Raw genomic sequence first — 24,247 nt, 5'->3', positions numbered from 1 at the left:
TGCATGAATAAAAGTGCAATGGAAATGCCTGATGGTAATTGAAGAAGATGATGAAAGAGAATATGAAGTTATCAAACCAGAAATCACCAGTAATAAGTGGGTCGAACATTCTGTCAGAAGGGTGAGAGGTAGATGAATAAGTCGTGCAGATCTGGGGGCAGGGAGCCAAGTCACTGAGTGATCTTGCATGCATGTTCAACACTGATTAGTATTGCAAGAATATTTGTATTCTAAATGAATTCTTTAACTTTGTAGAATCCTGAATGGATTTAAACAGCACTATATAAATGCAAATCATTCTTAGTTTTCACATGTCACAATCCACCAGCTGTACAGCCAGTCCAGTTTTAGTTCACCATCACCCATCAACAATCTCTACAACTCAAAACTTGTACAAGTCACATAATCCAGAACCTGACAGTTAACCATTTGCAAGTCTCACATCCTCATATCATGGGTTCCACACTAGGCCAGTTATTCAACCATGACAGCCCATTAGGGAAACCAATACCCATACATGACCACAGGTAGATTCTGTATTGTTTTGGTTAAATTAACACCAGAAAATGTTTGAAAGATAGAGATTCGACTTCCACAACATGACTTAAAACATAATTAGGATTTCTAAAATATTAAAACATAACATGGGATTGCTGTACATACAAATCTGTTTGAAATCTTCAAGGCAGAATATCTGCCACCCTTACCCAATATGGTGATGAACAACTTGATATGTTTTGTAAAATACACAATAGGTGAACATTGGGAAGTTGTACTCCTTTTGTTGGATCTTGAAGTTGACATGCAACATTCACTGGGTGGTGTACATCCAGGCAACTTGCATCATGTTGAAGTAGGCAACCCTTGCCATGCAGCTTCATTGATTTTCCTGCTGTTCTCTGATGAGAGTATAAAATGAACTCATTTTGTTTCAAATGGAAGGTGGCAGAGACCTGCAACTGTGAATTAAACAGACCAACTAAACATTGAAATGCTGCATTTACCTCCAACTCCAGAAATGAAGGATCCAGTAAAGATTTATGACCACAGTCCCTTTTCCCATCCACTGGCAAGGTCACCTTTATCCTGCCCTGATGTAGTTAGAGAGGTTCCAGATGTCAGGGGTGGGGGATGGGGTGGTGTGGAGTAGAAAGTGAACACACATTGGTCATTGGCAATGCAGAATATGGAAGAATAATGTGCTCTTCAGAGGCTTGAAAAAGACCGCCTAACAAATTCCAAAATACTATATGATGAAGGTTTACGCACTGGGGCAACTCCTGGTATGAAGTGAACATTTAGAACCAGTGTCAACCAGTGTCAACCTTTTTCGTTCCACTCACATACCACTTTAAGTAATCCCTAAGCCATTAGTAAGGGATTGCTTAAGATGGTGGGAAGGTAAGGTTGAGAATCACTACTCTAGTCCCAATTGTTACTTAAATATTTTGCTTGAGAAAAATTGTCACTGGCCCATTTCCTTTGGAGTCATGAAACCATGCACATAATGAGTCAAATGGGTACGATTAAAACAGTGGATTTCAAACTTTTTCTTTCCACCCACATACCACCTTAAGCAATTCCTTACTAATCATAGAGCCCCTAGGGCATAGGGAATATTTAAAGTGGGATGTGAGTGGAAAGAAAAGGGTTGAGAACCTCTGATTTAGATATTCTTCAAATAAAGTATTTGTGTAAAGCTGGTGATTTATATGGGCTACTCAAGCAGTGGTGGGTCTTTATGATGTGTAATTCAAGACGTAAGGTCAATGTACCTGACCAAATACAAGGTAATGGATTTCAGCACTAGGAATCCCTATGTGTTGGCTTCATTGAATTTTTGAATTTATTTCTTGTTCCACATCTCTTTCAGAGCCACTCCAACTTTCATGAGAGTCCAAAATCCACATTTCCCAGCACATGATTGCAACTTCCTTCGTCCTTCCACAATCACCCAATATCTGACCTTACTATCCCAATTCCACACTCTCAACTAATCTTTCAACCTTCCCCATCTTCTCCTGGACCTGCCTTTCAATGATACTCACACCAGCCCCAGCAGATCCAAGACTCTCAATAATGGAGTAAGCTCACACAAATGGTGCAGGGCTTCATTCACTGTATAACTAAATATTGAATGCACCACTGTTAATTACTAGTTACGAATACATTTTGCCACAACACAATTTCTAACATGCTAATTAAAGTAATAATTTTTACAGTCATTTTATCTCAAAGATATCATGAACTAAAATAGGAAGACCGAAAAGTTGATACTCATTCTAATTGCAATATGACAGAGAACTTGGAAAATATAAGATTATTATAAGATGAATCTTGGCTCATAATGAATAATAAGAATTTATTGTCATATACAATGTACAGATGCATGAAAATTCTCACTTTTCAGCTTTTTTTCTCATGCCCTTCCACTCATATCCATTTATGACTTCTTGCATGTGCTTCTCCCCCCATCATTTAATTTGCCCATCTACCTGCTTTTTGAACATACCTTGATGAAGGGCTCAGGCCCAAAACACTGGTTATGTATCTCTATCTTTGCTGGATAAAGAATGCTACATGGCTTGCTGAGTATCTCCAGCATGTTTGTGTAAACTGCAATCTTGGATATTGCAGATTTTCTTGTTTGACTTTAACACCAACATTCTTATTTGCTGTAGCCGGACAGCAAATATCTGCAGATGGATCTGCAGATGGTGTGTCGTAAGACACACCATCTACAATAGTTACCACATCATGACAAGACCGAAAAGGAGATAATAAATACAAGAAAAAATATAAATAACAATTACAGTTGCAATTGGGGAAAGAAAAAATGTACTCTTTTTTTTCCAGTAACAACATTTCAATTGGTCTGGTTGGGCTTTGTTCAAACCCAGGGTGAAGACTGGAACTGGCCACCAATGGATAGAGTTTGTACAATTACCTTTTCATAAACTGGGTCTTTGTTTTAAAGAGCACACTTACTGCCATCAGCAGTGAGAGTATTCCATTCCCATTGTAACTCTGGATTATTTATTTTAGTTTCCCTTTTCTTTTATAAAGGTTATCCTTGATTAGAGGGAGGGGTAGATTAGATATCATTTTTAGGGTTTTTTTTAAATCAATTTTTATTTGGATTAATTTGGCAAATGTTCATTTCAACATGGTTATCATATTCAATAATATGTTTCACATGTGGATAAAGGAACTGTCTACTGTAGTTCCATCCATTGTTTGGTACTTGTGCGTATATGAGATGACTTCCTTAAAATTTTGTATGCGAGTTTATAGGTTAAACTCAATTTTTAAAAAAAATTAAAATTTATTTTGAAAAGCAATAACATGCTCTATTTAACAACTGATTACACCTTTTGATTTCATCATTCCTGGAAGCCAATCTGTTAATGATAGGGAGAAAATAGGATGGCATGGGATGGGGGAAGGGTGAAACCCACCTAATGAGCAGACAATTTGCTGAAAATACAGGAGTCAATGGAAAAGTACCTGGGTTGAATCCAAACATCCAAGGTAGACTGAGTTCTGGAAAAGAGCTATTCTTGTCAGTAGGGAAACCTTTGGAAAACAGATGACGATTTTAACTGAAGTCATAAGGATCTGCAGAAAATTTTCTGAGTAAAAATGTCTTTCCGTTAAAAGGAAAATAATTTAGATTAAACTGTTATTGAGAGCTGAGTCAGTAAACTGTCATGTCAATCAGTTTAATTCTCAAAATTAAAATAGTTTAAGCAAACATTGGTTTTACTGAATGTAATCCATTTGCTTGTATTTTTAAGATAACAGGGAAGATTTCTCATACTAATTTTTCATAACAATATTCAGAACAAGAGATACAGACTGATCTTGTCTTTGGGATAATTTTTCAAGATGTTTTAGCTTCGATTGTCTTGTCTAAACTTTCTGAGAAATTACTGATAAACAAAGCATTACACCAGAAACCTGGCATGTCTAATTATAATCTATAAGCACCATTTTGTTTTTGTATTTATTTGGTTATTAGGCAAGTATATTAATCTTTCTGAGATCATTGAAAATTAGTGAAATATTGACTCCCTGTTGAACACTGGTGTATGTTTAGATTTTATTAATGCCAAACAAATTATGATCAAAGAATAACCAGAGTGGAAATTTGAAGTGTACCTCGTATATTAAAACACAATGTGAGGTTTTCACCTTTGATGCTTGCAGCAATGCAAAAGGGAAAACAATGGTCTTCCTGAATCTGTATAAAATTCCTCCCATTCATTTTAAAGAAACTAAAATCAAGTCTTGCTGTGCCAATTTACCTCAAACTCGATCATGCTCCAAGATCAACCTCTGAGTTGCTTAAAGCCCAATCAGAATTTCAGTAAAATGTATTAATGACTCCAGGATCCTCATTACCACGTCAGCTTGAGTTATTTTGTTTTTATCAATTGAAATTCCATAAAACATTTACTCTGGAATTAAACCTCTCAGCCTCATTGGCGCCACTGAAAGCAGCATTCTGAAGAATTTTATTCTGTTTGATTCTAGTTGCCTTAAATATTTTAGAATGGGAGGGAATATTTTCTCATTTCTCAGGTTCTAGATTCACTCTAAAGATAACAATATTTTATCTGCTGCACAAAACTCGCATATGATTATTGCTGCAAAATCTTATGTCAAAAAGAGATTGGGACTTACATTTCAATTGAAAAATATCTTTGGAACTTCAAACCAAGCAACATGTGTTCATTAAGATAAATCAGTACCACTAGCATTGAAGTGCTGTCTCACAGCTCCCCTGTAACAAGGGCCTGGTCTTCAGTGCTATGTGTGTGCAATTTGCAATCTCCTTGGGGGTTTCTAGGGTAGTCTGGTTTCTTCTCTCATCCCAAAGATGGTTTACTGGCCACTCTAAAATTCCCCTGTTATGTGGTGAGTGTCAGTTCTGAAGGCAGAGAGTAAATAGGGTCAGTGTAGAATGATATTTGGAATAAAAAGAATGCCAGATTGAGTAAATTCCATCTGCAGAAATTAGAGAGAGAGATGGTGGTCTGGCTTTACTTAAAGTTAGACTATTATTGGGCAGTTAACATCTGCTATATTATTTTCTGGATCTACTATTCTGATAAATTTGAACACCCTCATTGGGTAGATTTGGAATTGAATTCACACAGAGGTATTGAGTAGCCTCTTTAGTGGGAGCAGCTCTTCCTTTTACACTTTCGAAGATTAGTGGACATCCCTTCAACTCAATACTTTAACATACATTATGGATTTGGTTTCAATTTTGGACTTGAAAATTTTTATTTTATCTAGCATCATTTCCCTTAATTATATTTTTCAACCATCTATAATTCATCAAGCCTTCTCTTTTTGGAAAGTTAAAAGAATAGTCTCTTTTTCCGATCTGTTTATAGATGGTAGCTTAATGTCTTTTGAACAATTATCCAATAAATATAATATACCCAAGTCACATTTTTTAGATACTTCCAAATTAGAAATTTTCTGAATACTGCCTAACTTTCCAAATCCAATCGGATTTAGTTGATGCTTCTTTTTCATTTGATCTCTTCTCATAAGGGTTTAATAGGTAACATTTATAAATAAGTTATTAAGATGGTAATCAAAGTCTAATGACAAAATTAAAAGGGCCTGGGAAGAGGAACTTCAGTTACATCTTCCAGAGGAATCATGGGAGAAGATTTTTGGGTTGGCTATTACCTCTTCAAAATGTGCTCGTCATTCTTTGATTCAGTTTAAAGTGGTACATTGGGCTCGTATGTCGAAAGACAAATTAGTCCGGTATTTTTTTCTAATGTTAGTCTTATTTGTGATAGATGTAAATCAGAATGGCTTGTCTAACTTGTATGTTTTGGTCATAGCCTATGCTGGAAAGGTATTGATAGTTATTCTTAAGACAGTTATACTGGATATTAGTTGGCAACCTAACCCACTAACTGCTATTTTTGGAATTTTAATTTCCTACTTCCACACATCAGGTTGTAGCTATTTCTACATTGTTGACTAGAAGAGCTATTTTATTTAAATGGAAAGATTCTAATCCACCTACTTTGACTCAATGGTTTCTCAAATTATGTCATGTTTAAGTTTAGAGAAAGTTAGGAGTCATACATTTGATACTTCTGTTAAATTTGAAGAGACTTGGTGACCTTTTATAAATATTTCCACAGGACTTAATTATTTTCCCTTCTGGACTATATTAAATTTTATTTCTTTTTTCTTTGTTGGTGAAGACCAGAAAATTATTTTTTATTAATACATTCTCAGGATAGATTGTCCAGTCTTTTTTTGTTGTTGTTGTTTTTGTTTTTTCTTTGATTAGGTGTGGTTTTATATAATAATATTTTTTTAAAGATTTCAGTTTGAAGAGATGAGAACATATTGGTTAATTGTGGTGTAATGGAATATGTTAAATTAGGTCATGTGATTTTTTTCCCTTCATTATATTCTCCTCATGCATTGTTTCCCTATAATATGATTAATAAAAAGATTGAAAAAGAAAAAGAATTAGTGAAAATGTGAGTTTGAAGGTTGGCACAGACTCAAAGGGAAGAAGCACCTGTTTCCAAGTGGTATTACTTTTTCTTTCTCAGTTAGATGCTAGAGAGCTTCAGCATTTTTTTTTTCTGTCGTACCACACATGATTATGTCTCTTTTGACAATTAGATCTGTTTGTGAAGCTTAGATTTTGTGTGTGTGTGTGTGTGTGTGTGTGTGTGTGTGTGTGTGTGTGTGTGTGTGTGTGTGTGTGTGTGTGTGTGTGTGTGTGTGTGTGGTTTGCAACCTCTAGCCACATTAATCCACATTTTATATAAAGCTCTGCCAATCTGCCTCATTGCCAGTCTTTTCTGGTGCTTTTCTTCTGAATAATAAATTGAAACTCATGTATTTCAAAAGATCACAGCCTGTTTCTTAATCCATTCATTTTGAATGGAAGTAAGTTTGAATGCCATTTGGCAACATTGCTTTGTATTTATAATTTGAAACAATGTACTCTCAAACATGATTTATAAATGTTGTCTGTTACTGCAAACACCTCTGAGCATTTCTGAGCAGCTTTCATGCAACAGTATTAGATAAAAAGGGGAGATCTATAAACAATAAAATGTTGGCATTCATTGGCCACATCAATGGTTTATAAGTGGGCCACAAGAGAGCTTTCTCTTAAATTTATTGAACATTTATTAATCTGCAATTTAAATTTTTAATGAGATAAATGGAAATGTTAATTTAAATGTAACTTATTTTATCCTTAAGGTTTTTAATTTAAAAAAAAAGATTGCATTTTTAAGTCCAAGAAATGAAAGGTCCACAGAAAATTTATCACCTGAGACTTTAACCCTATATCAGTTGTTCACTGTCAAACCATCTGAATATTTCCATAATGTTTGATTCATTGACAGTACAGACAAATACATTATTTGCAATCAGTTCCTCCTTTTAACATGATTATATTCTGGAACAAATCTGAAAATGTTCTCAGTTTTCAGATATGTGATTTGTTGTTTATTGCAAGTGTTCATCATACTTTCCTTTAAAAAAAATTGCTGTAAGCTACAAGCTGTACTTCAAATCTATGAATTAAACTCACCTGACTAAACAAATCACTAATTTCAAATATTTTTGAATATACTGTACCATACAGTAAACCAACAACTGTATTCTTAACATTTTTCTTTTCAAAATTAATTGCAAAAATCTGAGAAGTGTAATATTTTGTAGTAAAATACAGAAGTCTGCAGACACTATGGTTGAGAATACTATGCTGGAGAAACTCAGCAGGTCAAACAGTGAACTTTATATAACAAAGTAAAGATACATAACGAATGTTTTGGGCTTGAGCCCTTCATCAAGGGTATCTTGATACTAAGGTATCTTGATGCAAGGTACTAAATGCACATTTGATTGTTTTCTCAAGTTCTCTGCAGAAAATACATTATCTGCAATTTTCTTTTATTCTGTATGGTACAGTATATTCAAAAATATTTGAAATTAGTGATTTGTTTAGTCAGGTGAGTTTAATTCATAGATTTGAAGTACAGCTTGTAGCTTACAGCAATTTTTTTTAAAGGAAAATATGATGAACACTTGCAATAAACAACAAATCACATATCTGAAATCCTCCTGGCAACCTCCTTTTTAAGATAGAAAAATAACAAAGGTTGTAGTTGTATCATAAGTGTAAATAAAATGGTATTGTATTGTTAAAGGCTTACTCTACTTTCACATCTTTTTAAGATTTGTCCCAAATCTGGACAATTTTTAAAAACTTGTTCATTCTAAGAATAGGCACTGCTAAAGGAAAATGTTTTTCATTTTATAATGGGCACAATGTGATCAGATGCTTTATCTTCAATGCTGCAAAAAACATTCAGATTCCTGAATGTGATTGTTGCCAATTACAATTTCTTTCCTTTTTCTGTGTTTAATTGTGATGAAAATTAAGTTTCTTAGCTACAGGGAAATAAATAATAATTTACATTTGCTGTCCTCTGGATGTTCCAAGCAAATTTACCATTTTTATGTGTGATCTCTATCACTTTGGTAAGAAACTTTACTTGCAAATAAATTATTTTTAGTTGTTAATGTTTATTTTTTTTATTTTATTTTATTGTTGAAGAAATAAAGGTATCCTAGATTCTGGGAGATCACATTGATCTTTTGCAATTTCAACCACGAGATTGTGTATGTCTAAATGGAGCATCTCGAAATGGTGGCCCTTTTGAGAATGTAGCACTCTCTCAGTCTGACAAGTTTATGTGCTCAAGACCCCACAGAAGTTGTGTCCTAGGGGTGAACTTGCTAAAATTTAAGCCATTTAATGGGATATATAGTGTTAGGTCTGCTTTGTTCATGAATGAGTGAGACAAACACCAGACTGAGTCGAAATCAGGGTTCTTTGTTCTTTATTACCGGATTGTAACACTTGCAACTAACAATGTTAGTCGGAGAATGCATTCTGCCGTTATCAGCAAAATGGTGATTTTTTATACCCTTGGATACGTGCTTAGAACATCATCATATCATTACTTGTCCAATGACTAAAACTGTTGCTATCCTTTCCCTGCTAGCTTCCTGCCTCTCAATCCATCAATGTCTCTCTTATCTTGTAAGTACAAGGATGCATTCACATCTTGTTACAGCCCTGCACAGGGTAACTCCTTACACATTCCCATCTCATGATGTTTTACCTTACAATAGTCATCTGAAAGTTACATCACCTCATTAATAGTCCTTTTCCTTAATATTTAATTAACTTTTCACCTCTTAACTATCACATTATCTTAGCAACACATTGTTTCTCACACCATATCCCTTACTTATGCTCAAGCTATTCATTTGACTAAAGTTATAAGTTGTCCACCATGTTTGGTACTAATTGCAAAAGCTCCTGACGTGCACCTTGTACTGTGGCCTTACATCCAATGCTGGGTTTTGCCCTCTGATTATTTGTAGTTCATGCAGCAAACATAAAGACAAGAATTGGTCCAATTGGAAATAGAATATTTTTCAGCAATATCCCCATGTGTTCAGAGATTGGCAGCTCCATTATTCATTAAAGTTGGAACTTGCTCAAGATTCATTGACATGCCTGTAATATATTGTGATTCTCTCTCTTGCTTTCTGTATTGATCTCGAGCAACAATGTGCCTGTGGTATAGCTGACAGTGAGAAAGGACGTCCAAGTTTACAACAGGATCTAATCTGTTGGGAATGTGGGCCAAGTAATAGCAAACAAAATTCAACTCTGACAAGTATGAGATGTTGCACATTGGTATGTCAAGCCAGGGTAAGACTTAATAAATGGTAGACCCCCCGAGAGAGTGTTGTAGAACAGGAAAACATTGGAGTACAGGTGGACTGAAAGTGACAACTCAGGTGGACAGGGTGGTGAAGAAGGCATTTGGCACACTTACCTTCATTGGGCCGTCTATTGAGTACAAGTGTTGGGACATTGTGATGCAGTTGTAAAGTCATTGCTGAGACCATACAGAGCTGTGTGTAATTCTAGTTATCCAGGTATTGAATTGAAAAGGGAATTTTTCAGTGCGAAGAACAATGTTATCAATGGATTCAATTTAGTTACAAATCAATTTATGGTGCAAATCTTCTGCTAATACAATAATTAAAGAACTTAAAAATCAAATATGAACATCCTAAAAAATACATGGCAGAATCTGGCAGGTAGCTTTGGTACATTGTTGAAAATATCGATCTGTTTTTATGCCCAAAAATCAGTAGGACCCACAGAGTATTTCCAAAACACTCTCTTTTATATCAGCTCTGCACAATATTTTTATTTTGTTCAACAAGTTGGTTCATTTTTACTCTGAAATATATTGATCTATTTTTTTCTATATGTGGATTTAAAGATGTGGCCTCCCTTCCTGCCTGGAACATTGTGGATTGCTGGTGGTCATCTGACCTCCCCATCTGAAAATTATTCAGAAGTCACATCACCTGCCAATCAAGGTTGGACTCTGACCACCCATTAGTGCACACCTTGCTGTTGGCTTGTTTAAATGACCTAAACATAGTTGGCCTAGTGGTTAGTGCAAAGCTTTACATCACCAGCAATCAGGACCATGGTTCAAATCCCATGCTGTCTGTAAGGAGTTTGTAGGTTCTTTCCATGTCTGCATGGCTTTCCTCCCACCATTTGAAATGTACCTGGGGTGTTGGTTAATTAGATGTAAATTGGGCTGCATGAACTTGTAAATGGCCTGTTACCATGCTGTATGTCTACATTTTTTTTTAATTAAAAAAAATTACTGGTTAGACACCCAGATCAGAACTGTATAAAACAATGATGCATAGCCCATTTCTTGCTCTCTGCCTTGTGGTCAAAGCCCCGGACATTGCTCCATACCATTTGCTACTGTGGATATCACTGGAAGTGTTACAGGTAAGGTGAGCACTACACTAAAGGTGAGCTGTAGTACTTCAAAATATCTGTACTTGCAGAGAGCTGCACCCCTGTTGGTACAGGGAACTGGGTGTGTGTGTGAGAAAGTGCCTGTCTGTGAAGTGTGTGAGAGTGTAGAGTATAGGCAGCCACTGGTATTGGAATCCAACCTAAGTCCGATGTGAATGTCTATAATCGGTTTTTAAGTAATATAGTAATTGAGTACTGTTGGACATTCTCCCCATTTGTCTCCTGTATATTCATTAAACTTACCCGTGGTTGTAATCCTTGTGTCCAGACTCATCTCTCTGTGAACACTCTGATACAAACAACACCATTATTTAACCTAGGGTTCTCCAAAGTGGTCAATATCAACTCCTGGGGGTCGATAGGACTATCCAAAGGGTCCAAAAATGCCAGGGGCAGGTGTCTATTGAACTTTTTGGGGTCAAAAGAATTGTAGAGCCTGAAGTCCCAGTTCCTGTCTGGGAGCACCGGACACCATGCATATGGTATGCACTTTCCCTCACTAATGAACATGGAAACTGCATGTCTATTTATTTATTTAGTACATAAGGGTCTACAAGGGATCAATGATTCATTCTATAAAGGTGTCGATAGTCTAAAAAGTTTGGGGATTCCTACCAAAAATTGTTAGATATCCAGCCAGGCTTAATCGTTGATCAACTGGCAATAGCCCTCCAGTACAAAAAAATCCAGTAGATTTAATGTCTGCCATTTAACGTGCAGTAAATTTTTTTTTAATTTCATTACCTCTGCATATTTCAGGTTATGAGTTGTCCAGCCAGCAAATATTAGAAAGCAACTGTGCATGTACCTTAAAAATGCTAAAACATTTTCTGGCTCAGAAGAGTAATTAAGATTCTCGTTTGATTTACCGTGAAAGTTGCTGGAGGATTTGGTTCCTTAGTATTTCACTGACAGGGGCTGCATTTCCAGAACAGCAACACAGAATATTTTTTAAAAACTAGCTATTTAGGTCACCTGTTTAGATGCAGGAGTTCTGCAGGTGCAAGTGTTCTGGGATGCATTGAGAGGCATTAATTATGTCCAATATTTTTTTCTGAATCTCAAGGACAATTGAATCAACCAAAATAGAATTGGGCAAAGCCATCTTTCACAAAGAGAGTATTGAAGGATTTAAATGGATCACGGAAGGATTAGCCACATGATATTCAATGCTTTAATGGATGGGAGCTTTCATTATACCAATATGGACAACATGAGAAAATGTATCAAGTTTAAATGAAAATAGGAAACCTAGATACAACTGCCCTGCAGAGCAAAAGTGGTATCAGGTGTTCCTCTTCTTCTTCTTGGTCATTTCTCAGCCTGTAAGAGATGGTGAACAAAATCAAACACATAAAATTCATAAAGCCCCCAGAAATATTGAATTAAATTAGAGAAAAAAAACACACATTGCACTTGCTCTTTTAATTGATCGAAGGTGTAGAAGGAAAGTGATGATCACGGGTTTTAAATGGAATTAAATACATGTACAGGGAACACCACGCCCATCCAGACTGACCTTATTCGTCTCTCCCACAACTATCTGCCTGAAACTATCCTGGGTTTTTTTCTTTCCCATTGTAATCAAAAGTCATCTCACTGCCTAAACTGTTGAGGGCTTTTAGTATTTTCTAGTTTTATTTCTGCAGTTGCTGTTTTTACTTAAACGCAAACATTTGATTCCTTGTTAGAAGTAAATGAAAATCAAAAACACTGCAAATTCTGCTCATGAACTTATTTGTATATTGTGCAGAAACAATGCCCTACCCTTTAACTCTCTGTGGACAGATAATTAGCAAGTTGAGAACTGGAGAAAGAACATAGAAAAACATTAAGTTTCTATTAACATCAGTCAAACAACTAAGTGGAACACTTAAAAGAAAATCAAAATCAAATTGCTGGCAAGGGCATACTTACTGCCCATCCCTAGTTCCATGTGAACAAAGTTGACTGCTGGACCATATCAGAGTAAACCACATTGGGAATTACTCTGTGGTTTGGCAGCCAGGGGGAAGGATGTCAGATTTCCTCCATGAAAGAATTTGGTGAACTAAATAGAATTGTACAACAATGTTGTGATTTTCATGGTCATTTTTTAAATTATATTTTGTTTAAATTATCTTCATGGAACGAAATTAGCAAAAAAAAAAAGCAGAGAACCAAAATTATAATATTTTGTTTAAATTCTCTGTCCCCAATGATCCCATCCTGTCCATATCTGAGGATGATGTGCGTACTATCTTTAGGAGAGTGAATCCAAGGAAAGCATCCAGCCCAGATGAAGTACCTAGTCGAAAATTAAAGATCTGTGCTGACCAACATACCAAAGTATTCACGGATATCTACAATATCTCACTCACTCCAACAGCAGCATATAATACCCACCTGTTTCAAACAGCCGTCAATCATACTGTCTCCAAGAAGAGTATCGTAACCTGCCTTAATGGCTATCAACCAGGAGCACCTACATCAACAGTGATGGTGTTTTGAAAGGCTTGTAAAGAAGCAGGCGCAATCTGAGGCGCCTGCAAGCTCACACCAAGACACAAGAGAAACTTGTCCGTGAACTACTCTTTGCAGATGATGCCGCTTTAGTTGCCCATTCAGAGCCAGCTCTTCAGCGCTTGATGTCCTGCTTTGCGGAAACTGCCAAAATGTTTGGCCTGGAAGTCAGCCTGAAGAAAACTGAGGTCCTCCATCAGCCAGCTCCCCACCATGACTACCAGCCCCCCCACATCTCCATCGGGCACACAAAACTCAAAACGGTCAACCAGTTTACCTATCTCGGCTGCACCATTTCATCAGATGCAAGGATCGACAATGAGATAGACAACAGACTCGCCAAGGCAAATAGCGCCTTTGGAAGACTACACAAAAGAGTCTGGAAAAACAACCAACTGAAAAACCTCACAAAGATAAGCGTATACAGAGCCGTTGTCATACCCACACTCCTGTTCGGCTCCGAATCATGGGTCCTCTACCGGCACCACCTACGGTTCCTAGAGCGCTTCCACCAGCGTTGTCTCCGCTCCATCCTCAACATCCATTGGAGCGCTTACACCCCTAACGTCGAAGTACTCGAGATGGCAGAGGTCGACAGCATCGAGTCCACGCTGCTGAAGATCCAGCTGCGCTGGATGGGTCACGTCTCCAGAATGGAGGACCATCGCCTTCCCAAGATCGTATTATATGGCGAGCTCTCCACTGGCCACCGTGACAGAGGTGCACCAAAGAAAAGGTACAAGGACTGCCTAAAGAAATCTCTTGGTGCCTGCCCCATTGACCACCGCCAGTGGGCTGATATCGCCTCAAACCGTGCATCTTGGCGCCTCACAGTTTGGCGGGCAGCAACCTCCTTTGAAGAAGACCGCAGAGCCCACCTCACTGACAAAAGGCAAAGGAGGAAAAACCCAACACCCAACCCCAACCAACCAATTTTCCCTTGCAACCGCTGCAATCGTGTCTGCCTGTCCCGCATCGGACTTGTCAGCCACAAACGAGCCTGCAGCTGACGTGGACTTTTTACCCCCTCCATAAATCTTCGTCCGCGAAGCCAAGCCAAAGAAGAAAGAATGAAGCAGATCAGCTTTTGTCTGAGCAGACGTGGATACATTCCAGTTCACCTATCACAGCAACAGTTCCACAGGAGATACCATATCACTGTTTCTGCACAAAGCCCTGGAACACCTGGACAGCAAAGACGCATACTCCAAGATGCTCTTTATTGATTATAGTTCAGTATTTAACGCCATCATCCCCTCAAAAATGAATAGCAAACTCCAAGGCCTAGGAGTTAACACCCCACTGTGTAATGGGATCTTGGATTTCCTCACCTCCAGACCACAATCAGTGAAGAGTGATCGGAACTTCTCCACAATTTTCATCAGTACCAGGGCACCACAGGTTCTTAGCCTCCTGCTCTACTCACTTTAAACCTATGACTGTATGGCTCAGTATGACAATAACACCATGTACAAATTTTCCAACAACACCACAGTAGTGGGTTGAATAAAGGAAGGGGTTGAGTCAGCATACAGGAGGGAAATTGAAAACTTGGCTGAATGGTGCATCAATAACAACCTTGCACTCAATGTCACCGACCAAGGAGCTTATTGTTGACTTCACTGATCATTAGGGAATCAGAGGTGGAGAGCGTAAGCAAATGTAGGCAGGTTCGATGCTGTGGAGGCATCTGCAGGCATCGCCCCCACCAAGCGAGGTGCTGTTTCCTCCCCCATACACTCGTGGCTATCGTTCACCGTCACACCCACCCCATCAATAGTGTGCGTCAAGTGTCACTAGCATCTAGCTTGACACATGCTAGTGATTCTCCCCAGCAATAAAAGCAGTGCTTTTGTCTGCTATGTCGGAGGGGCAGAGGACTATAACATTTGTCAGCAGGTAGTTACCAGCATCCACCCGCATCCCCCTCCCCACCCACCCCCACCCCTGCACTGAACTTTCAATGGACCGTTCAAAGCTGCATCCAATTTAAATGAATTTGGTTGTTGGAAACCTCTCTTTGTGTTTTAGCCAAAACACAATCATCATGGAAAGAAATTAGCGAAAAAAAAAAAGCAGAGAACCAACAGATGTTGGCATAGAAAGAGTTGTAAGGGACTAAATAAGGGAGAGCAAACAGGAAGCAGAGCGATCTTGCAGAGGTGCATTATGGTGCAGGAACTGTTACGATGGCTGAAGTACGGTGGGTACAGAGCAAGAGTTACTTACTTCACTGTTGAGTAAATACAGGCATATCATTTAAGCTATGGATATTTTGAACCTGATCAAAAGAGCCCACCATCCCTTGCCCAACACCTGACAACTAAATTCCATGTAACATATCAATAAACTCAAGTCAGTTTATCCTGACAAAATTGAAATCTGGATGCAATGTGATCCATATTTAAATTTAAATTATTTATATTTATATATATAAAAGTTAAACATACAGCATGGTAACAGGCCATTTTGGCCCACAAATCCACACTGCCCAATTTATACCCAATTAGCCTACACCCCTGGTGCATTTTGAACAGTGGAAGGAAACCAGAGCTCCTGAGGAAAACCCACACAGACACAGGGAGAATGCACAAACTCTTTGCAGACAGCGCAGTATTCTATATTAACAGTGTATGTTGTGGATCAAACTCTAACACCAGACTATAATTTGACAAGAATTTACAGGCAGTGGAAAGACTGAAGTAAAAATTGGGGGATCTATAGCAATAGCTGGAACCTATCTGTATTTGTTCCTCACATTATTATGTGAAAATGACAAATCATGCATTTTACATTTTAAAAGGATTGCCAAGTAATCCGCAACAATGCATGTAATTACTGCCATGTTAAAAGCAACGATTTTTTAAAAAACAAAATATGCCCTATGTATTTTTTTATTATGATGCATTTTGAGGCATGTTAGTCATTCCCTTGAACATGTTTGTTGTAGAAGCTATTTCCTTAAGGTTTGAACACCAACATGAGCATTGAGGGGGATTAGTCCACCAAACCTAAAAAAGGTCATATCAATTATACAGGAACAAACTAGTTTGGATATGGTTCATAAAATATGATTACTTTTGAGCAATTCCTTTTCCAAATGGATAATTAACAAAAGAAATAACTATCTTTCCAACTGTCTCATTTTTCAAGCTCCTTGTAAAATACTAAATGTTAATGATTTATTTTGTAAAAGTGGATTTTTTGACTGGTCACTGCCTCATTGTAATGCATACATCATTAGAAATGTCGATGAATAATGCCCCAGCTGGTGTCGTTTTATTTCTGAAAATACCAGAAGTTGTTACATTTGTTGATTGGTCATTTGCACTGAAATATTTTGTTGCTTTTGGTCATTTGTTAACCCATGCAAACGGCAACTTCCAACAAACTAGAGAGTGCAACAAAGTCCTTCAGTACTTCATAGGAGTGGTATCTAAGCAAATTTTGGCACTGAATTACTTGAGGAATTGTTGGCAGGACTGTGTTGGGTCTGACTGATGAGGAACATTAACGTTCCAAAGTAAGTTGAAGTCATCAGGATCCATAGACATACTGATACATACCCAGGGCATTGCTCAGTCTGTTCTCTATGCAGCTAGATGCCATAGGAAGTCTTGCAGTGGGCCCCTTCTTTATCAAGATTGTATTCTGACAGTGACATGTCTGTCCTTGGTCTCAGCCATTGTCAAAGCGAGGACAAATATAAGCTTGAGCAACAGCATATCATTCCTACTTGTCAGCCTTAAACCTAGCAGCATGAACATTAATTTTCGGTAACTCCACCTCCATTTGAATTCACTGTTTCCATTAGAATAGTAGTTCTCAACCTTTTTCTTTCCACTCACATTCCTCTTAAGTAATCCATTACTAACTACAGAGCACCCATGGCATCCTACCATATTGCCACATTGCATTAGTTCCATTCATAATCACGTTTCACATTTGCAGAATATTATTGCATCATAGAAGCCCTTTGGCTCAACAATCATCAAGCAACAATCTACATTTTTCCTGTGCTAATCCCACATCAATACCTATATAGTGGAGAGAGTAGAGAGCACCAAGTTCCTCAGAGTCCACTTGACTATCATGGGCACACGTCCTATCACTTGCCAGGAAAGCGCAACAGGGACTGCACTGCCTGGGAAGAGCAAAGCAGGCAAGGCTACTGGCCTCCATCATTTCAACATTCTACAGGATCTCTAGCAAAAGCATCCTGGCTGGCTGCATCACAGTGTAATAAGGTAGCTATAGAGAAATGGATCGGAGATCAATCCGCAGGACCATAAGCTTCACTGAAATGGTGTCGTAACAACAACTTCTCACTCAATGTCACCAAAACTAAGGAGCTTATTGTAGACTTTAGATGGAAAAATCCAGAGGTGTACAATCCAGTGATCATTGGGAAAAACAGACGGAGAGGGTGCACACACCCCCATCGATGTGATCTACCAAGATTGTTGTCTGAAGAGGGTGTGCAAAATCATTGATGACCCCTTCCACCCTGCACGTTTCAACTGCTCCTGCACACAGAATCTTTTAACTGCTGCCGTCGGAAAAGAGATACTGGAGTATCAGAGCCAGCAGGACTAGTTTGAGAAACAGCTTCTACCCACAGGCAGCAAGAATGCTGAATGATCAAAGGAACTGCTCACACTAACCATCCGAGACTCACATATTCACAAAACAATATTTATTTGTTTGTATCTATGAATACTTGTCCTGCATATGTATTGTTGTCTGTATGTTTATTATGTCTGGTAGTGTGTCTGCATGTTTTGCACGGAGGACCAGAGAACATTGTTTCGTCATGTTGTACTTATGCAATCAGATGATAATAAACTTGACCCCCACATTCCCAAAAGTTCAACTTTATTGTCAGAGTGCACACTGACAACCTATATAGCCCAAAGATTCTATTTCCTGTGGGCCAAGCAGAATTAGTGTAAACTATACTCAAGAAAATGATACGTATATGAACTGAAAATGCAGAAGAAAATAAATATTCAGAAATAAATAATGTCCAAAGTAGGAGTCCTTAAATGAATCTCTGATTGAGTCTATTATTTAGGAGTCAGATGGTGCAGGAGTAGCAACTATTCCTGAACCTGGTGGTACAAGTCTTGCAGCATTGATAACTCTTTCCTGATGGTAGTAGCAAGAACAGAAGATGACCTGGGTGGTGTGGGTCATTGATGATTACAGCTGCTCTCTGACAGAAGCATTCCATGTAGATTTTCTCAATGGTGGGGAGAGTTTTGTGTGTGATGTTGTGAGCTATTTCCACTTTCTGCTCAGAGGTATTGGTACCCCCGTACCAGGTCGTGATGTTGCCGTCAGCACACTTTCCATTATACATCTGTAGGGCAGCACAGTTGGTGAAGCAGTTAGCACAATACATTTACAGTGCCAGTGATCGGGACTGTTCTGGGGTTCGAATCCCATGCTGTCTGTTAGGCTTTGTATGTTCTTGTATGGTTTCTGTCTACTGGCTTGGGTTTCCTCCCACATTTCAAAACATTACCGGGGGTGTAAGTTAATGGGTTGTGAATTGGGCAGCTCAGACTCGTGGGCCGAAGTAGCCTGTCACTGTGCTGCATGTCTAAATTTAAAATTTAAATTAGTACATTGGGTGCAGGAAATGTTCTCCGAGATAATGACTCCCAGGATTTTAAATTTGCGCACCCTCTCCGTCTGTTTTTCCCAATGATCACTGGATTGTACACCTCTGGTTTTCTCCATCTAAAGTCTACAATAAGCTCCTTAGTTTTGGTGACATTGAGTGAGAAGTTGTTGTTACGACACCATTTCAGTGAAGCTTTCAATCTCCCTCCTGTTTGCAGGTTCCTCACCCTTTTTATGCAGCCCACTGCTGTCATAGGTGTATAGCGAGTCAATCAGGGTCTAAGTTCATAGCCCTGTGTGGTCCTCCAGTGCTGATGGAGATTGTGGAGGAGATGTTCCTGCCATCCACACTAATTGAGGTCTGGAAGTGAGGAAATCTCCTCCTCTTGTGATACCCCAAATCTCTCAGTCATGTGTGTCCTGACATGTTGTGTCAGGCTCTCTTCTGTCAAATGCACCATGCGCTGGACATTCCCTCTTGAAAACTACATCTCTCAGCTCAACCTCTCTCAGGATCCACAGCCTTCAAAGGTGTATCTCCTACTGCTGCTGCTGGCCGTTGACATTTAAATTAACACAATATAAGCAATACTTTTGCTAATTGGATAAATTAGAATTCAAACAGCAGATTAAAGGACTGAGCCAGTGTAAAGGACACTGCAAGAGTTTGTTATGTCACCTTCGAAATGAGTCAAGCCAACTCCATGCAACGTTAAATAACCTTCAGGTTTTTAAAGTAACCTCTGAGGTCAAGTATTGTGAGTAACACTTGGACACAAGAATGCAAGGGAGGACCAAGTCCCCGTTACTTCCTGTCATTTTCTATTTCAAAGCTTCAGCCTCCACATTGCTAATGCACCAACCTTCCATTCAATAGCAAGATTATGGAGTCAAAGTTAAACTCATGATTATGTGGCTTCAATCAAATGATTGACATTCGGATACTGTTCGCCTTCCTTTCTCAGGGGCCTGCATGATTGTAGTCAATTAGCAATCGATTGAAAGGCCCAAATAGGTGAGTTGAAATCTGTATTGTCACGGTAATTCTCTTCAATCTGATTGGTGAAGTGATCGACGGGTTATTTGCTCTGTTCGTAGGGTTCCCAGATTCCTTGTAGACACTAACGCAATAAAATGGTTTTCAGCTCACAACATATTCCCATGGAAGAGCCCTTACAAGGTGTGCAATCAGATGTAACTGCAGTGGGTGACTGATTCCTTCCATACACTACTGATTGCAAATCCGACCCAATATCTGCTCACAAAAGAGCTATTCAACTTAAATCAGACTCAGTTTGAAAGGAATCAACCAGTTTGAAAATGTTGAAGGAGAGAAAAGCTTTTAAGGACACAGTTCATATCAATCAAATATTGATTGATATGAAATATCAAACTTTCTCTTTCATCAAACTTTCTCTTGTGCACAAAGATCTGTGGGCTCCAAGACACTCCAAACAAACATCTGGCAGGATTGCAATAGAGATGCTGTGAATTAGACTGAATCTAGATGTACAGCTATTGATTTCTTCAAAGTTTTTGGGATAAATTCTTTATTCAGACAAGATTAAGTGGAAATGGAGTGATGGAGGAAGGATTATCTGCTATCGATATACAGCATCAAACTCCTTGTCTATCTTTTGTTTATGTTTTCTGTTTTTTTTAAACATCTAATGATATCTTTCATGATGTTCTGTTACTTCTGAATATCAGAGTCAACCATCATCCAAAGAAAAATACAATTTGGTTGTAAAAAGCAATCTCTAAAGTATCCTCAGTATGGGTGAGCTCAGAGAGAAAGGTGGTGGAACCAACTTCAAATTCCTTCTGGTACAGTCAAATAAAATTTGACTGATACCATTGTGTCACAAACACAGCATTGGCCATTTTCTTATCAGTACATAATGCAAGCCTGCACAAGTTTGCTTTCACTGGGCAAAACTCATCTATGGAAACGATCCAAGAGGCTGCAGCAAAAATGGTGCAAATTGGAGGAAGTGCCACTCGACATAGATGTGCTTGTATTCAAAATGTTGCAAGAATATTTTCCTCATATATTGTAAAGACATGTGGGTTGGCAAGTTAATTGGGCACTGTAAGTTGTCCTTTGACTTTCAATGGGATTTAACAGCAAAACTCAAACTTTATTGTCAACCCAGGTGCTGAGTTACAGTTTGTGCACTTGCAATTCTTCTGGTGAAGCAATTCCACCATGTCCATGGATGGGGAGCTCCCAGAAGTAGGGCTGTGATCATTTTTTAGATCAGGATGGTCCATAAATTGAACATCCATTCTTGTTTCTCCTGGTGATCACAGGCTTGGAGATGCTGTTTAAGCAGCTGTAGTGAGTAACCGCAGTACAGTTTGGAGATGGAATGCAATGCAGCTAGTGACGGAAGGTTTGAATGGTTCATGTGGTGCTCTGGGTGACAATCAGATGAGCTCCTTCATCCTGGTGCTGTCAAACAACTTGACTGTTGGATTCATCAAGGCAAAGGTAGAGTATCCATTTGTGCTCCTGACTTGGAGGCAATGGAAAGGCTTTGGGGTACGAGGACATGATTCATTAAATTCAACATATCCATTCTCTGTTCCACTTGTTATGTACCAGATAGCAGCAATAGAAATTAGAAATGAGAGGATAAGCATCTGTCTTTGTTTCTGCATTAATTTCCCTATAATTAGTGCAAAATTTAACCATCCCATCTGGTTTAGGCACCAGGACACAAGATGAACTCCAATCTGAGTTAGAACATCTAATAAAATCAGTCTTTAACATATATTCAATCTCTTGATCTACCAGTTTGCCCTTATCCACATTCATTTGATTATGGATGCAGTTTGATAGGTTTGACATCTCCAACGTCAACATTATGACAAGTTATTGGGGTTCTCTTAGGCACATCTGGAAACAAGTTCCTAAATTTTAAAAGCAGCTGTTTCATTTGTTCCTTTTCCTGGGGCTGAAAACGAGCCAATTTAGCATCTAAATTCTGCAAAAAAATCCAAATTAGACAGATGAACTGGGAGAATGTTTTGTTTGAAGTGACCCACACAAAAGTCAACTTATGCTGTCTCAGTGTCCCTAACCTCCTCTGTTTTCTCAGCAGTCAGCACCTCTGGTGATGGCTGTTCCTTGCTACCAGTCAAGTTCTCAAAATGTGATTTTAACATGTTGACATGGCAACTCTGCATTTTATGTCTACGATCAGGCATCTTAACTAAGTCCACATCTGACTCTATTTCATATGGACCTGAAAATTTTGCCCTAAGGGGATTAGAATTTGTTGGAAAAAAAATTAATACTTTATCCCTTGTTTTTTTTCCTTGAGCCATTTTCAAGTTCCCATGGGCCAATTCACAGACTTGCTGCAAATGATCTTTAAGTTTCAAGAGATAATACAGAAAATTCAACTACACATCCTCATTAACCCATTGTTCCTTCAATAGCATTAAAAGACCTCTAAATTGATGTCCAAACACCAATTCAAAAGGGCTAAAGCCTAAAGATCCTTGGACAGACACTCTTACTGCAAACAAGAGCAAATGGGCACCCTCATCCCAGTCCTTCTCATTCTCAACACAATAGGTCCTCATCATGGTTTTGAGAGTTGAATAGAACCTCTTCAAGGCCCCTTGAGATTCTGCATGATATGCAGATGATGCGATTTGATTGGCTCCAAATTCATAAACTATCTGCTGAAACAATCCCGACATAAAATTACTTCCCTGGTCTGAATAGATCTCTTGAGGCAATCCAACTAAAGTGAAAAAATTTCACAAGAACTCTCAACATGTCTTGAATGTTTTTAAGTGGTATTGCTTCTGTAAACCTAGAGGCTGTACATGTGACAGTTAGCAGATACTGATTCCTAGTTTTTGTCTTAGACAATGGGCCAACACAATCCACAATAACTTTGGAAAAGGGTTTGCTAAAAGCAGGAATAGATTTTAAGGGAGCTACCAGGGAGACCCTGATTAGGTTTCCCCACAACCTGACAAGTGTGACAGGTCAGGAAAAATGACCCAACATCTTTTTTCAGGTTTGGCCAATAGAATTGCTTCATAATCTTATATATAATTTTCTTTATACCAAGATGTCCATCCAAGGGTGTGCTATGGGCCAAGGCTAAAATTTCATCCCTATAGGCTTTAGGAGCTACCACTTGGTGAACAATTGTCTATTCCTCATTGGCTGGGATATCAAGTGGTCTAGCAACCTTCTTTAAAATAATATGCCATTAGACATTCTTAATTTCCTCCTCAGAGAAAGCTTCATCTCTCACCTCACCAAGATCAGGATCTCTGTTCTGCCCTGCCATAAATTCACTTTGGAACCATGACAAGTCCTTACTCATGTTTACCAAACCATTGGTAGTGGCAAGCTCTTTAAACATAGCTCACATTACTGCACAGGCAGGATATGTATCTGAATCTGTCTTTGTTTTCTCCATGACTAGCTTGGCAGTCAACCTCTCTGCGGGGGTAACTTTACGCTCTGGAAGGTAATTTTCTAGTAATAACAAGACCGCCTCCACTGGTAAACTTGATTGGACCCCTATTGTAACAGGTCCATTAACTAATTCAGATTTCAACATTATTCTATGCAGAGGTATAAACTCTGGATCACTCCCCAAACCAGATTTATGTCACTGCCAAACTTCAAAACACTATTCAACATGAGTGACTGGGCAGCCCAATTATCTCAAAGAATTTTCACTGTCACTTGTGGTGACACTTCTTTTAACAAAGCCATGCCCTCTGACACAAAAAGTTCAATTTCCTTCCTAATTCTACCAGCAGTAGGTCAGGACTGGACCTTTTTTTAAACTTCTATGTGCATCATCTCTTTGAATACAGGCATCGGGTGCTGCCTCTTTTACTTGTTTTTTCTTTAACAGAAGAACCATATATTTTTACAATAGTGGTTTTATCCATTCTTATTTACCCTTTGCACTCCCTCTTGATCTGTTTTCTAACTCACATGGATATTCCACATTACCTCTCTGGAAGGTTCTACTTGGCACAAATTGAATCTTATGGGTGAAAGCAGTTAAAGCAAACTCATCTGCCAGTTTAGAAGATTCCTGCCAAGTTTCCACTCTCTTTTCATCCAAAAATTTTTTTATGTCATCTGGAATGCATCTTTTTATCTCCTTGACTTACATTAGCTCT

The sequence above is a fragment of the Narcine bancroftii genome, chromosome 9 (assembly GCF_036971445.1).
Source record: "Narcine bancroftii isolate sNarBan1 chromosome 9, sNarBan1.hap1, whole genome shotgun sequence".
NCBI lineage: Eukaryota > Metazoa > Chordata > Chondrichthyes > Torpediniformes > Narcinidae > Narcine > Narcine bancroftii.
Note: the sequence above shows the minus strand (reverse complement) of the source record.